At 47.0% G+C, this 12,062-nt stretch overlaps 13 non-coding genes across 13 annotated transcripts; all 13 read right to left on the reverse strand.

Moving 5' to 3' along the window:
• Nucleotides 1–481: 481 nt before the first annotated feature.
• TRNAV-UAC (transfer RNA valine (anticodon UAC)) lies at nt 482–554 on the reverse strand. The gene has a single exon. It is a non-coding gene; the product is annotated as a tRNA-Val (tRNA).
• Nucleotides 555–939: 385 nt separating this feature from the next.
• TRNAP-CGG (transfer RNA proline (anticodon CGG)) lies at nt 940–1,011 on the reverse strand. The gene has a single exon. It is a non-coding gene; the product is annotated as a tRNA-Pro (tRNA).
• A 937-nt stretch (nt 1,012–1,948) lies between these two features.
• On the reverse strand, nt 1,949–2,060 carry TRNAL-CAA (transfer RNA leucine (anticodon CAA)). The gene is made up of 2 exons: nt 2,023–2,060; nt 1,949–1,994 (listed from the first exon to the last, which is right to left on the reverse strand). It is a non-coding gene; the product is annotated as a tRNA-Leu (tRNA).
• A 288-nt stretch (nt 2,061–2,348) lies between these two features.
• TRNAV-AAC (transfer RNA valine (anticodon AAC)) lies at nt 2,349–2,421 on the reverse strand. The gene has a single exon. It is a non-coding gene; the product is annotated as a tRNA-Val (tRNA).
• Nucleotides 2,422–3,319: 898 nt separating this feature from the next.
• On the reverse strand, nt 3,320–3,392 carry TRNAV-UAC (transfer RNA valine (anticodon UAC)). Its single transcript has one exon. It is a non-coding gene; the product is annotated as a tRNA-Val (tRNA).
• Nucleotides 3,393–3,777: 385 nt separating this feature from the next.
• On the reverse strand, nt 3,778–3,849 carry TRNAP-CGG (transfer RNA proline (anticodon CGG)). The gene has a single exon. It is a non-coding gene; the product is annotated as a tRNA-Pro (tRNA).
• Nucleotides 3,850–4,786: 937 nt separating this feature from the next.
• TRNAL-CAA (transfer RNA leucine (anticodon CAA)) lies at nt 4,787–4,898 on the reverse strand. The gene is made up of 2 exons: nt 4,861–4,898; nt 4,787–4,832 (listed from the first exon to the last, which is right to left on the reverse strand). It is a non-coding gene; the product is annotated as a tRNA-Leu (tRNA).
• Nucleotides 4,899–5,186: 288 nt separating this feature from the next.
• TRNAV-AAC (transfer RNA valine (anticodon AAC)) lies at nt 5,187–5,259 on the reverse strand. Its single transcript has one exon. It is a non-coding gene; the product is annotated as a tRNA-Val (tRNA).
• Nucleotides 5,260–6,616: 1,357 nt separating this feature from the next.
• On the reverse strand, nt 6,617–6,688 carry TRNAP-CGG (transfer RNA proline (anticodon CGG)). The gene has a single exon. It is a non-coding gene; the product is annotated as a tRNA-Pro (tRNA).
• Nucleotides 6,689–7,625: 937 nt separating this feature from the next.
• Nucleotides 7,626–7,737, reverse strand: TRNAL-CAA (transfer RNA leucine (anticodon CAA)). Its single transcript has 2 exons — nt 7,700–7,737; nt 7,626–7,671 (listed from the first exon to the last, which is right to left on the reverse strand). It is a non-coding gene; the product is annotated as a tRNA-Leu (tRNA).
• A 288-nt stretch (nt 7,738–8,025) lies between these two features.
• TRNAV-AAC (transfer RNA valine (anticodon AAC)) lies at nt 8,026–8,098 on the reverse strand. The gene has a single exon. It is a non-coding gene; the product is annotated as a tRNA-Val (tRNA).
• A 386-nt stretch (nt 8,099–8,484) lies between these two features.
• On the reverse strand, nt 8,485–8,556 carry TRNAP-AGG (transfer RNA proline (anticodon AGG)). Its single transcript has one exon. It is a non-coding gene; the product is annotated as a tRNA-Pro (tRNA).
• Nucleotides 8,557–9,455: 899 nt separating this feature from the next.
• Nucleotides 9,456–9,527, reverse strand: TRNAP-CGG (transfer RNA proline (anticodon CGG)). The gene has a single exon. It is a non-coding gene; the product is annotated as a tRNA-Pro (tRNA).
• Nucleotides 9,528–12,062: the final 2,535 nt, after the last annotated feature.

A 12,062-nucleotide genomic window follows, 5' to 3' on the forward strand; every position in this document is an offset into this window, starting at 1 on the left:
CGCACCCTAAGCGAGAATCATACCCCTAGACCAACGAGCCGAGGCACACAAGAGTCGCCTTTCGCACCGGCTCCGGGGGTTATTGGCAGCGAGTTAGTGAATGCTTCACCCAAAGCAAGCAACTGCACATGCTGCTCTCTTCTGCAATATGGTTGCTGTCTTTTCCATGGCCGTCATCGAACAAGAAATGAAAATGCCTCTATCCTTCAGACATTTTGTTTGTTCTAGGTGTATGCTCTCGGTGAGGTCAATAAAACCATTTCTGCTCTCATGCCTTGCTTTCATGAAGTAGGCCCAACCTTCAGTACACAAGGACGTGCAAACGAATAGCGCAAACTATCGTCACTTCTCTTTTTGAGCTGTCACTGATGCCCCTGGAGCACAGTACGTCACGCTGGTGAGGGATAGACAGCTTCCATTATCTCAGCTTTCCTATAAGTTGAGAGAGTAAATGCAAACTGTGTGAAAAACAGAAAGCTGCTGTTTCTGCCCGGTCTCGAACCAGGGACCTTTCGCGTGTAAAGCGAACGTGATAACCACTACACTACAGAAACAGACACGCTTGCAGGAATCTTCTTGGCATGTAGTGGGCTGGAATGAACAGACCAAGGGCCAATGTCCATGAAGCTCAAAGTTGGACCCTCCTTACCCGATCTCTTTCTTTGGAAGAAAGGAACGAGGACCACTTTTATTCCAAAAGGCGATTTTAAAACCATACCTGAAACCACACTAGAAAAACACTTTGCATTTAATTTTCCTACACTGATGGTCCACCCCAGAAAAGCAGTTGCAAAGAAGTCCGGCACTGAAATTCTATACGCCAAAAGTGGGAAATAGCGTAGAGGGAAAGGAACTTTCTCACCATACACGGCGTCTTATAGCATTGAAAAGAAGAAATGGCCCTATATAATAAGCAGCCTAAAAATAATTCCACAGCACGGGCTCGTCCGGGATTTGAACCCGGGACCTCTCGCACCCGAAGCGAGAATCATACCCCTAGACCAACGAGCCTGATTCCCCAGTTGCCATTTTAAGCAATTTCTGATGCGTCTTTCAGAAACAAAGCAGGGCTATTTGGCTGCTCTCTCTCTATGTGAACCACACAAAGTCATGTTTTCTCTCAAGGTGTTGTTTTTTTCACTCTTGCAAGGAAGGGATCAGTCGATATCCTAGCTGCCAGAGAGCAGAAAAAAGGCGCTGATGAGAACTGCAGGCACTTTCTGGCACTTGTACTCCTCTGCAAGTCCTGGACACTTGCCCCATAGACTTCCACCCCAGATGCAAGGGAGGGCCTGCCAATTCTTGCTCCTAAGACAGAGGCATTTGATTCTTGGATTCAAACACGCTCACTCAGCGCTCGATCAGGCTCGATCAAGCGAGATTTATATGAGTGGCTCGCAGGCCTGAAACACTCACCTGGGAGCCCCAGGGTGGCTGAATTCCCAGTATGGCCATTTTTGGGCAAGTCACCTCCTTTCCTCCTGCCTCAATCTAGAATTGGCTGCAAATCACAAGATAGAGTTCAATGTCCGTGTGTACTGCCTACTCCCAGCTACCTCTCTGTCTTCCTTATGTAAATTAAAATTAGCAAGGGGGGACCAATGACAATCTGCTCCTCCCACATAACCAGGAAGCCCTGTTGAACATGTCTGCCTGTGTTGTTGCAGGGACAGTGCCTTCTCCGCCCAAAAGGTGGCAGGAGAGCCTCACAACAAAGATGGGATCAACTGCTTAATGAGAAACCAGCACGGCAGTTTGTGTGATGGAGTGCAAATTTAACGGAAGGTGTGCCTGAGGTGTCCCTTCCAGGAATACATGGAATTGTGATTGAGGGCCCAGCCTGATCGTTGGTGGATTTCTCGTCATATGTTACAGGTCCGTGCAAAGATTGTGGTGTGTGGGGAATGCACTGCAAAAAACAGGACGATTTAAGGGTGTAAAAGAAACCTGTCAGAAGTGGGATTTGAACCCACGCCTCCATGAGGAGACCAGAAGTCTCAGTTGCACTGAAGATCAAGCTCTCTTGAGTCTGGCGCCTTAGACCACTCGGCCATCCTGACAGCCCTGGGTGTGCACAGATCTGACTCTTCTGACTGCACCTGCCAATGTTTGCACTTACAACGTTCACAGCAATGTCACAAGTGTAAAGACCCCACAATACAACATGGCATGACAAAAAAAAAGCTAGGCCCAAGAGCGACCACTGATGGATGCGGATTACTTTGTTTCGTCTTGCAAAAGAAAAGGAAGTTTCCCACGGCTCGCTGGGTTCAAGGACCGCCTCTTCTTAAGCTTGCATTGAGATAATAAGGTTTTAGAGGGTGCACATAAAAGCAGCTCATGCACAGTGTTTCTGCCCGGTCTCGAACCGGGGACCTTTCGCGTGTTAGGCGAACGTGATGACCACTACACTACAGAAACTCACTTGCTGTGTTTTACTGTTAGAGCAAGGTTCCTCTCAAGGATTCTCTCTACTTCTATTCTGCTGTATCAGCAGCCACTCAGAAAGCGAGGAGCAAGTGTGAAAACTGCAGAGATATCAGCCAACATGCTTGCAATTAGACGTATTAAAATTGACTTATGCAGGCATCGACAGACAAATATCTGATGCCTAAATGCCAGCAAGTACAGCTTGGGAAAGCATCACCTGGGACACACACAGACTAAGCATGAAGGCAGAAAAAGCATGGTGATCCATGTTTCTTATGAGGTTCAAAATATTTTGTGCAACAATGCGGCGAGTGTAATGAGAAATAGTCAGGCATTGTGAGCTTTGAGTAGGATTCGTATGTTTACCTCTGAAAAAGGGCTGGTCCGGGATTTGAACCCGGGACCTCTCGCACCCTAAGCGAGAATCATACCCCTAGACCAACGAGCCTAGGCACACAAGAGTCGCCTTTCGCACCGGCTCCGGGGGTTATTGGCAGTGAGTTAGTGAATGCTTCACCCAAAGCAAGCAACTGCACATGCTGCTCTCTTCTGCAATATGGTTGCTGTCTTTTCCATGGCCGTCATCGAACAAGAAATGAAAATGCCTCTATCCTTCAGACATTTTGTTTGTTCTAGGTGTATGCTCTCGGTGAGGTCAATAAAACCATTTCTGCTCTCATGCCTTGCTTTCATGAAGTAGGCCCAACCTTCAGTACACAAGGACGTGCAAACGAATAGCGCAAACTATCGTCACTTCTCTTTTTGAGCTGTCACTGATGCCCCTGGAGCACAGTACGTCACGCTGGTGAGGGATAGACAGCTTCCATTATCTCAGCTTTCCTATAAGTTGAGAGAGTAAATGCAAACTGTGTGAAAAACAGAAAGCTGCTGTTTCTGGCCGGTCTCGAACCAGGGACCTTTCGCGTGTAAAGCGAACGTGATAACCACTACACTACAGAAACAGACACGCTTGCAGGAATCTTCTTGACATGTAGTGGGCTGGAATGCACAGACCAAGGGCCAATGTCCATGAAGCTCAAAGTTGGACCCTCCTTACCCGATCTCTTTCTTTGGAAGAAAGGAACGAGGACCACTTTTATTCCAAAAGGCGATTTTAAAACCATACCTGAAACCACACTAGAAAAACACTTTGCATTTAATTTTCCTACACTGATGGTCCACCCCAGAAAAGCAGTTGCAAAGAAGTCCGGCACTGAAATTCTATACGCCAAAAGTGGGAAATAGCGTAGAGGGAATGGAACTTTCTCACCATACACGGCGTCTTATAGCATTGAAAAGAAGAAATGGCCCTATATAATAAGCAGCCTAAAAATAATTCCACAGCATGGGCTCGTCCGGGACTTGAACCCGGGACCTCTCGCACCCGAAGCGAGAATCATACCCCTAGACCAACGAGCCTGATTCCCCAGTTGCCATTTTAAGCAATTTCTGATGCGTCTTTCAGAAACAAAGCAGGGCTATTTGGCTGCTCTCTCTCTATGTGAACCACACAAAGTCATGTTTTCTCTCAAGGTGTTGTTTTTTTCACTCTTGCAAGGAAGGGATCAGTCGATAGCCTAGCTGCCAGAGAGCAGAAAAAAGGCGCTGATGAGAACTGCAGGCACTTTCTGGCACTTGTACTCCTCTGCAAGTCCTGGACACTTGCCCCATAGACTTCCACCCCAGATGCAAGGGAGGGCCTGCCAATTCTTGCTCCTAAGACAGAGGCATTTGATTCTTGGATTCAAACACGCTCACTCAGCGCTCGATCAGGCTCGATCAAGCAAGATTTATATGAGTGGCTCGCAGGCCTGAAACACTCACCTGGGAGCCCCAGGGTGGCTGAATTCCCAGTATGGCCATTTTTGGGCAAGTCACCTCCTTTCCTCCTGCCTCAATCTAGAATTGGCTGCAAATCACAAGATAGAGTTCAATGTCCGTGTGTACTGCCTACTCCCAGCTACCTCTCTGTCTTCCTTATGTAAATTAAAATTAGCAAGGGGGGACCAATGACAATCTGCTCCTCCCACATAACCAGGAAGCCCTGTTGAACATGTCTGCCTGTGTTGTTGCAGGGACAGTGCCTTCTCCGCCCAAAAGGTGGCAGGAGAGCCTCACAACAAAGATGGGATCAACTGCTTAATGAGAAACCAGCACGGCAGTTTGTGTGATGGAGTGCAAATTTAACGGAAGGTGTGCCTGAGGTGTCCCTTCCAGGAATACATGGAATTGTGATTGAGGGCCCAGCCTGATCGTTGGTGGATTTCTCGTCATATGTCACAGGTCCGTGCAAAGATTGTGGTGTGTGGGGAATGCACTGCAAAAAACAGGACGATTTAAGGGTGTAAAAGAAACCTGTCAGAAGTGGGATTTGAACCCACGCCTCCATGAGGAGACCAGAAGTCTCAGTTGCACTGAAGATCAAGCTCTCTTGAGTCTGGCGCCTTAGACCACTCGGCCATCCTGACAGCCCTGGGTGTGCACAGATCTGACTCTTCTGACTGCACCTGCCAATGTTTGCACTTACAACGTTCACAGCAATGTCACAAGTGTAAAGACCCCACAATGCAACATGGCATGACAAAAAAAAAGCTAGGCCCAAGAGCGACCACTGATGGATGCGGATTACTTTGTTTCGTCTTGCAAAAGAAAAGGAAGTTTCCCACGGCTCGCTGGGTTCAAGGACCGCCTCTTCTTAAGCTTGCATTGAGATAATAAGGTTTTAGAGGGTGCACATAAAAGCAGCTCATGCACAGTGTTTCTGCCCGGTCTCGAACCGGGGACCTTTCGCGTGTTAGGCGAACGTGATGACCACTACACTACAGAAACTCACTTGCTGTGTTTTACTGTTAGAGCAAGGTTCCTCTCAAGGATTCGCTCTACTTCTATTCTGCTGTATCAGCAGCCACTCAGAAAGCGAGGAGCAAGTGTGAAAACTGCAGAGATATCAGCCAACATGCTTGCAATTAGACGTATTAAAAATTGACTTATGCATGCATCGACAGACAAATATCTGATGCCTAAATGCCAGCAAGTACAGCTTGGGAAAGCATCACCTGGGACACACACAGACTAAGCATGAAGGCAGAAAAAGCATGGTGATCCATGTTTCTTATGAGGTTCAAAATATTTTGTGCAACAATGCGGCGAGTGTAATGAGAAATAGTCAGGCATTGTGAGTTTTGAGTAGGATTCGTATGTTTACCTCTGAAAAAGGGCTCGTCCGGGATATGAACCCGGGACCTCTCGCACCCTAAGCGAGAATCATACCCCTAGACCAACGAGCCGAGGCACATAAGAGTCGCCTTTCGCACCGGCTCCGGGGGTTATTGGCAGCGAGTTAGTGAATGCTTCACCCAAAGCAAACAACTGCACATGCTGCTCTCTTCTGCAATATGGTTGCTGTCTTTTCCATGGCCGTCATCGAACAAGAAATGAAAATGCCTCTATCCTTCAGACATTTTGTTTGTTCTAGGTGTATGCTCTCGGTGAGGTCAATAAAACCATTTCTGCTCTCATGCCTTGCTTTCATGAAGTAGGCCCAACCTTCAGTACACAAGGACGTGCAAACGAATAGCGCAAACTATCGTCACTTCTCTTTTTGAGCTGTCACTGATGCCCCTGGAGCACAGTACGTCACGCTGGTGAGGGATAGACAGCTTCCATTATCTCAGCTTTCCTATAAGTTGAGAGAGTAAATGCAAACTGTGTGAAAAACAGAAAGCTGCCGTTTCTGCCCGGTCTCGAACCAGGGACCTTTCGCGTGTAAAGCGAACGTGATAACCACCACACTACAGAAACAGACACGCTTGCAGGAATCTTCTTGGCATGTAGTGGTCTGGAATGCACAGACCAAGGGCCAATGTCCATGAAGCTCAAAGTTGGACCCTCCTTACCCGATCTCTTTCTTTGGAAGAAAGGAACGAGGACCACTTTTATTCCAAAAGGCGATTTTAAAACCATACCTGAAACCACACTAGAAAAACACTTTGCTTTTAATTTTCCTACACTGATGGTCCACCCCAGAAAAGCAGTTGCAAAGAAGTCCGGCACTGAAATTCTATACGCCAAAAGTGGGAAATAGCGTAGAGGGAAAGGAACTTTCTCACCATACACGGCGTCTTATAGCATTGAAAAGAAGAAATGGCCCTATATAATAAGCAGCCTAAAAATATTTCCACAGCATGGGCTCGTCCGGGATTTGAACCCGGGACCTCTCGCACCCGAAGCGAGAATCATACCCCTAGACCAACGAGCCTGATTCCCCAGTTGGCATTTTAAGCAATTTCTGATGCGTCTTTCAGAAACAAAGCAGGGCTATTTGGCTGCTCTCTCTCTATGTGAACCACACAAAGTCATGTTTTCTCTCAAGGTGTTGTTTTTTTCACTCTTGCAAGGAAGGGATCAGTCGATATCCTAGCTGCCAGAGAGCAGAAAAAAGGCGCTGATGAGAACTGCAGGCACTTTCTGGCACTTGTACTCCTCTGCAAGTCCTGGACACTTGCCCCATAGACTTCCACCCCAGATGCAAGGGAGGGCCTGCCAATTCTTGCTCCTAAGACAGAGGCATTTGATTCTTGGATTCAAACACGCTCACTCAGCGCTCGATCAGGCTCGATCAAGCGAGATTTATATGAGTGGCTCGCAGGACTGAAACACTCACCTGGGAGCCCCAGGGTGGCTGAATTCCCAGTATGGCCATTTTTGGGCAAGTCACCTCCTTTCCTCCTGCCTCAATCTAGAATTGGCTGCAAATCACAAGCTAGAGTTCAATGTCCGTGTGTACTGCCTACTCCCAGCTACCTCTCTGTCTTCCTTATGTAAATTAAAATTAGCAAGGGAGGACCAATGACAATCTGCTCCTCCCACATAACCAGGAAGCCCTGTTGAACATGTCTGCCTGTGTTGTTGCAGGGACAGTGCCTTCTCCGCCCAAAAGGTGGCAGGAGAGCCTCACAACAAAGATGGGATCAACTGCTTAATGAGAAACCAGCACGGCAGTTTGTGTGATGGAGTGCAAATTTAACGGAAGGTGTGCCTGAGGTGTCCCTTCCAGGAATACATGGAATTGTGATTGAGGGCCCAGCCTGATCGTTGGTGGATTTCTCGTCATATGTTACAGGTCCGTGCAAAGATTGTGGTGTGTGGGGAATGCACTGCAAAAAACAGGACGATTTAAGGGTGTAAAAGAAACCTGTCAGAAGTGGGATTTGAACCCACGCCTCCATGAGGAGACCAGAAGTCTCAGTTGCACTGAAGATCAAGCTCTCTTGAGTCTGGCGCCTTAGACCACTCGGCCATCCTGACAGCCCTGGGTGTGCACAGATCTGACTCTTCTGACTGCACCTGCCAATGTTTGCACTTACAACGTTCACAGCAATGTCACAAGTGTAAAGACCCCACAATGCAACATGGCATGACAAAAAAAAAGCTAGGCACAAGAGCGACCACTGATGGATGCGGATTACTTTGTTTCGTCTTGCAAAAGTAAAGGAAGTTTCCCACGGCTCGCTGGGTTCAAGGACCGCCTCTTCTTAAGCTTGCATTGAGATAATAAGGTTTTAGAGGGTGCACATAAAAGCAGCTCATGCACAGTATTTCTGCCCGGTCTCGAACCGGGGACCTTTCGCGTGTTAGGCGAACGTGATGACCACTACACTACAGAAACTCACTTGCTGTGTTTTACTGTTAGAGCAAGGTTCCTCTCAAGGATTCTCTCTACTTCTATTCTGCTGTATCAGCAGCCACTCAGAAAGCGAGGAGCAAGTGTGAAAACTGCAGAGATATCAGCCAACATGCTTGCAATTAGACGTATTAAGAATTGACTTATGCATGCATCGACAGACAAATATCTGATGCCTAAATGCCAGCAAGTACAGCTTGGGAAAGCATCACCTGGGACACACACAGACTAAGCATGAAGGCAGAAAAAGCATGGTGATCCATGTTTCTTATGAGGTTCAAAATATTTTGTGCAACAATGCGGCGAGTGTAATGAGAAATAGTCAGGCATTGTGAGTTTTGAGTAGGATTCGTATGTTTACCTCTGAAAAAGGGCTCGTCCGGGATTTGAACCCGGGACCTCTCGCACCCTAAGCGAGAATCATACCCCTAGACCAACGAGCCGAGGCACACAAGAGTCGCCTTTCGCACCGGCTCCGGGGGTTATTGGCAGCGAGTTAGTGAATGCTTCACCCAAAGCAAGCAACTGCACATGCTGCTCTCTTCTGCAATATGGTTGCTGTCTTTTCCATGGCCGTCATCGAACAAGAAATGAAAATGCCTCTATCCTTCAGACATTTTGTTTGTTCTAGGTGTATGCTCTCGGTGAGGTCAATAAAACCATTTCTGCTCTCATGCCTTGCTTTCATGAAGTAGGCCCAACCTTCAGTACACAAGGACGTGCAAACGAATAGCACAAACTATCGTCACTTCTCTTTTTGAGCTGTCACTGATGCCCCTGGAGCACAGTACGTCACGCTGGTGAGGGATAGACAGCTTCCATTATCTCAGCTTTCCTATAAGTTGAGAGAGTAAATGCAAACTGTGTGAAAAACAGAAAGCTGCTGTTTCTGCCCGGTCTCGAAACAGGGACCTTTCGCGTGTAAAGCAAACGTGATAACCACTACACTACAGAAACAGACACGCTTGCAGGAATCTTCTTGGCATGTAGTGGGCTGGAATGCACAGACCAAAGGCCAATGTCCATGTAGCTCAAATTTGGACCCTCCTTACCCGATCTCTTTCTTTGGAAGAAAGGAACGAGGACCACTTTTATTCCAAAAGGCGATTTTAAAACCATACCTGAAACCACACTAGAAAAACACTTTGCATTTAATTTTCCTACACTGATGGTCCACCCCAGAAAAGCAGTTGCAAAGAAGTCCGGCACTGAAATTCTATACGCCAAAAGTGGGAAATAGCGTAGAGGGAAAGGAACTTTCTCACCATACACGGCGTCTTATAGCATTGAAAAGAAGAAATGGTCCTATTTAATAAGCAGCCTAAAAATAATTCCACAGCATGGGCTCGTCCGGGATTTGAACCCGGGACCTCTCGCAGCCGAAGCGAGAATCATACCTCTAGACCAACGAGCCTGATTCCCCAGTCGGCATTTTAAGCAATTTCTGATGCGTCTTTCAGAAACAAAGCAGGGCTATTTGGCTGCTCTCCCTCTATGTGAACCACACAAAGTCATGTTTTCTCTCAAGGTGTTGTTTTTTTCACTCTTGCAAGGAAGGGATCAGCCGATATCCTAGCTGCCAGAGAGCAGAAAAAAGGCGCTGATGAGAACTGCAGGCACTTTCTGGCACTTGTACTCCTCTGCAAGTCCTGGACACTTGCCCCATAGACTTCCACCCCAGATGCAAGGGAGGGCCTGCCAATTCTTGCTCCTAAGACAGAGGCATTTGATTCTTGGATTCAAACACGCTCACTCAGCGCTCGATCAGGCTCGATCAAGCGAGATTTATATGAGTGGCTCGCAGGACTGAAACACTCACCTGGGAGCCCCAGGGTGGCTGAATTCCCAGTATGGCCATTTTTGGGCAAGTCACCTCCTTTCCTCCTGCCTCAATCTAGAATTGGCTGCAAATCACAAGATAGAGTTCAATGTCCGTGTGTACTGCCTACTCCCTGCTACCTCTCTGTCTTCCTTATGTAAATTAAAATTAGCAAGGGGGGACCAATGACAATCTGCTCCTCCCACATAACCAGGAAGCCCTGTTGAACATGTCTGCCTGTTGTGGAAATATGGATTTTCCCGATCAGTTATGTCCCCTATCTTGGACCCCAACGGTTCTATGTGCATGTCACAAGTACATGTATGTTCCCTCCAGTTCCAGTTATGAAGACGCAAATACATGTGCGTCCACCGTCAACATGCCCTCTGTCAGATCCGCCATGACTAGGCCGGATATTCCATTCCTAAATATGAAAGGCCACCGGCTTTATATGGTTCACTTATGCCATTTTACAGTCCAGGCAAGTAGGCCCTGATTCTGTCATCAAACTCCTCTTGCTTTCTGCCTCTGAAAAACTCCAGTTCGAGCCTGCATCTGTGACCATGAACTTTGTCTCATTCTCTGCGCGGCTCACGAAGCCTGACATCAGCCTATTCTCTGCCAAGAACTGTATTTCGCCTTCGAGTTATCTGCTTCCCCCTCAGCCGATGCATTCCTGTCTAGTAGTTTAAGTAAACATTCTTCCAGCTACCGAGCAAAAGGCTCGACTTCTCTGTCCTCATGCAAGTAATTCATAGCCCTGTTACCATGGAATATTCCTACCCCCTCGCTTTCAGTGTAGACACTTAGACGCTTGTACACGCACGCACAGTCAGTATAGAATAGATTCTGTCCGAGAGTCCTTCTTTTGTGGATAACATAGTTCTTTAAACATAGGATGTTAGATATGATTTGGGATTAGGTTGACTTGACCTCCCAGACTTTTTGTCTCCACATATAGAGCTAAATGTCAAGTCCCCTTCACCCCCTAGTTGCACGTCAATCACACGTCATACTGCTGCGCACGCATCTATGCCAAGTATTATCTTATGGATCCACCTATATGTGACATCATAACCAATTATGTTCCTTTTTACTCCTTATTACACCCATTTTTTGGTTACGCAGATAGATCGTCATTTTCCTTATCAATTGTTACGCCTATTGCATTCGCTTCATTGTAATGTATGTACTATAAAGGTTACTTCTTGTCAATAAAGTATGTACTTCACTTCCTGAACCTCCGTGGTGATGGAACTTGGAGCAACCGATTATAATCGATCATTGGAATAAAGCCCATTCCGAACCTCTAATACCACGGATTCTGCCTCTCATTTTACTGAGCTATTTAATTATGTTTCTGTATCAAATTAAGTCCAGGTAAAAGAAAATTATTTACCACATGAATGGCGCCCGAACAGGGACACTTTCTCATCTCACGCGCCGGCGGTGCGTTGCAGGCCCGGTCTCCTGCCACAGCTGGACGGACAATAACGCGTACCAGCAGGATTTCCTGTATCTCCCTCCGGTCAAGCGGGGGCGACTGAGACTGCGATCAACACCCAGACGAGGCGGTGAGAAGTGCGAAGTATCCCGACCAGAGCCTAGCTGAGAGAGCAAGATCCGAGGTATACAGAGACCCACCAGTTCGAAGTCAAGCCCAGTGTCCGACGAGTCGAGTCGAGTCCAGTCCGGTTCATGTTCAAGTTACCGAGGCCTTCCGTTTCCGAAGCTACCCGGTGAGTACCATTGCTGGGGAGGCATTTCTGACGTGCACATAGGTTGTGCCGGTCAAGACGGGTTTGGGTACACAAATCCGGTCTGCACTGTTTTAGCAGTGTATCTGTACTGTTTAGCAGTATATCAAGTATTCCGAAGTATCTAGTTATTGTCAAGAATTAAGCTTGGTGATTAGTTATGCAGACGATCATCATTGTTGGTTATTTTAAAGGTTAAAAATGTTTTAATGTTTAATGTTTAATGTGTTAAACGTCCTGCATATTGTGGTATGAATGGTTGTTCATTACTGTGCTTTTGTATTAAGTGTGTTCAAGATTAAGTATCGGATCAGTTGTCAATATGCCGCTCTTTTCGAAATTAAGACAGATCACTACTAGAAAAGGGGTTCTC

Source organism: Triturus cristatus, chromosome 10, assembly GCF_964204655.1.
Source record: "Triturus cristatus chromosome 10, aTriCri1.1, whole genome shotgun sequence".
Lineage (NCBI taxonomy): Eukaryota > Metazoa > Chordata > Amphibia > Caudata > Salamandridae > Triturus > Triturus cristatus.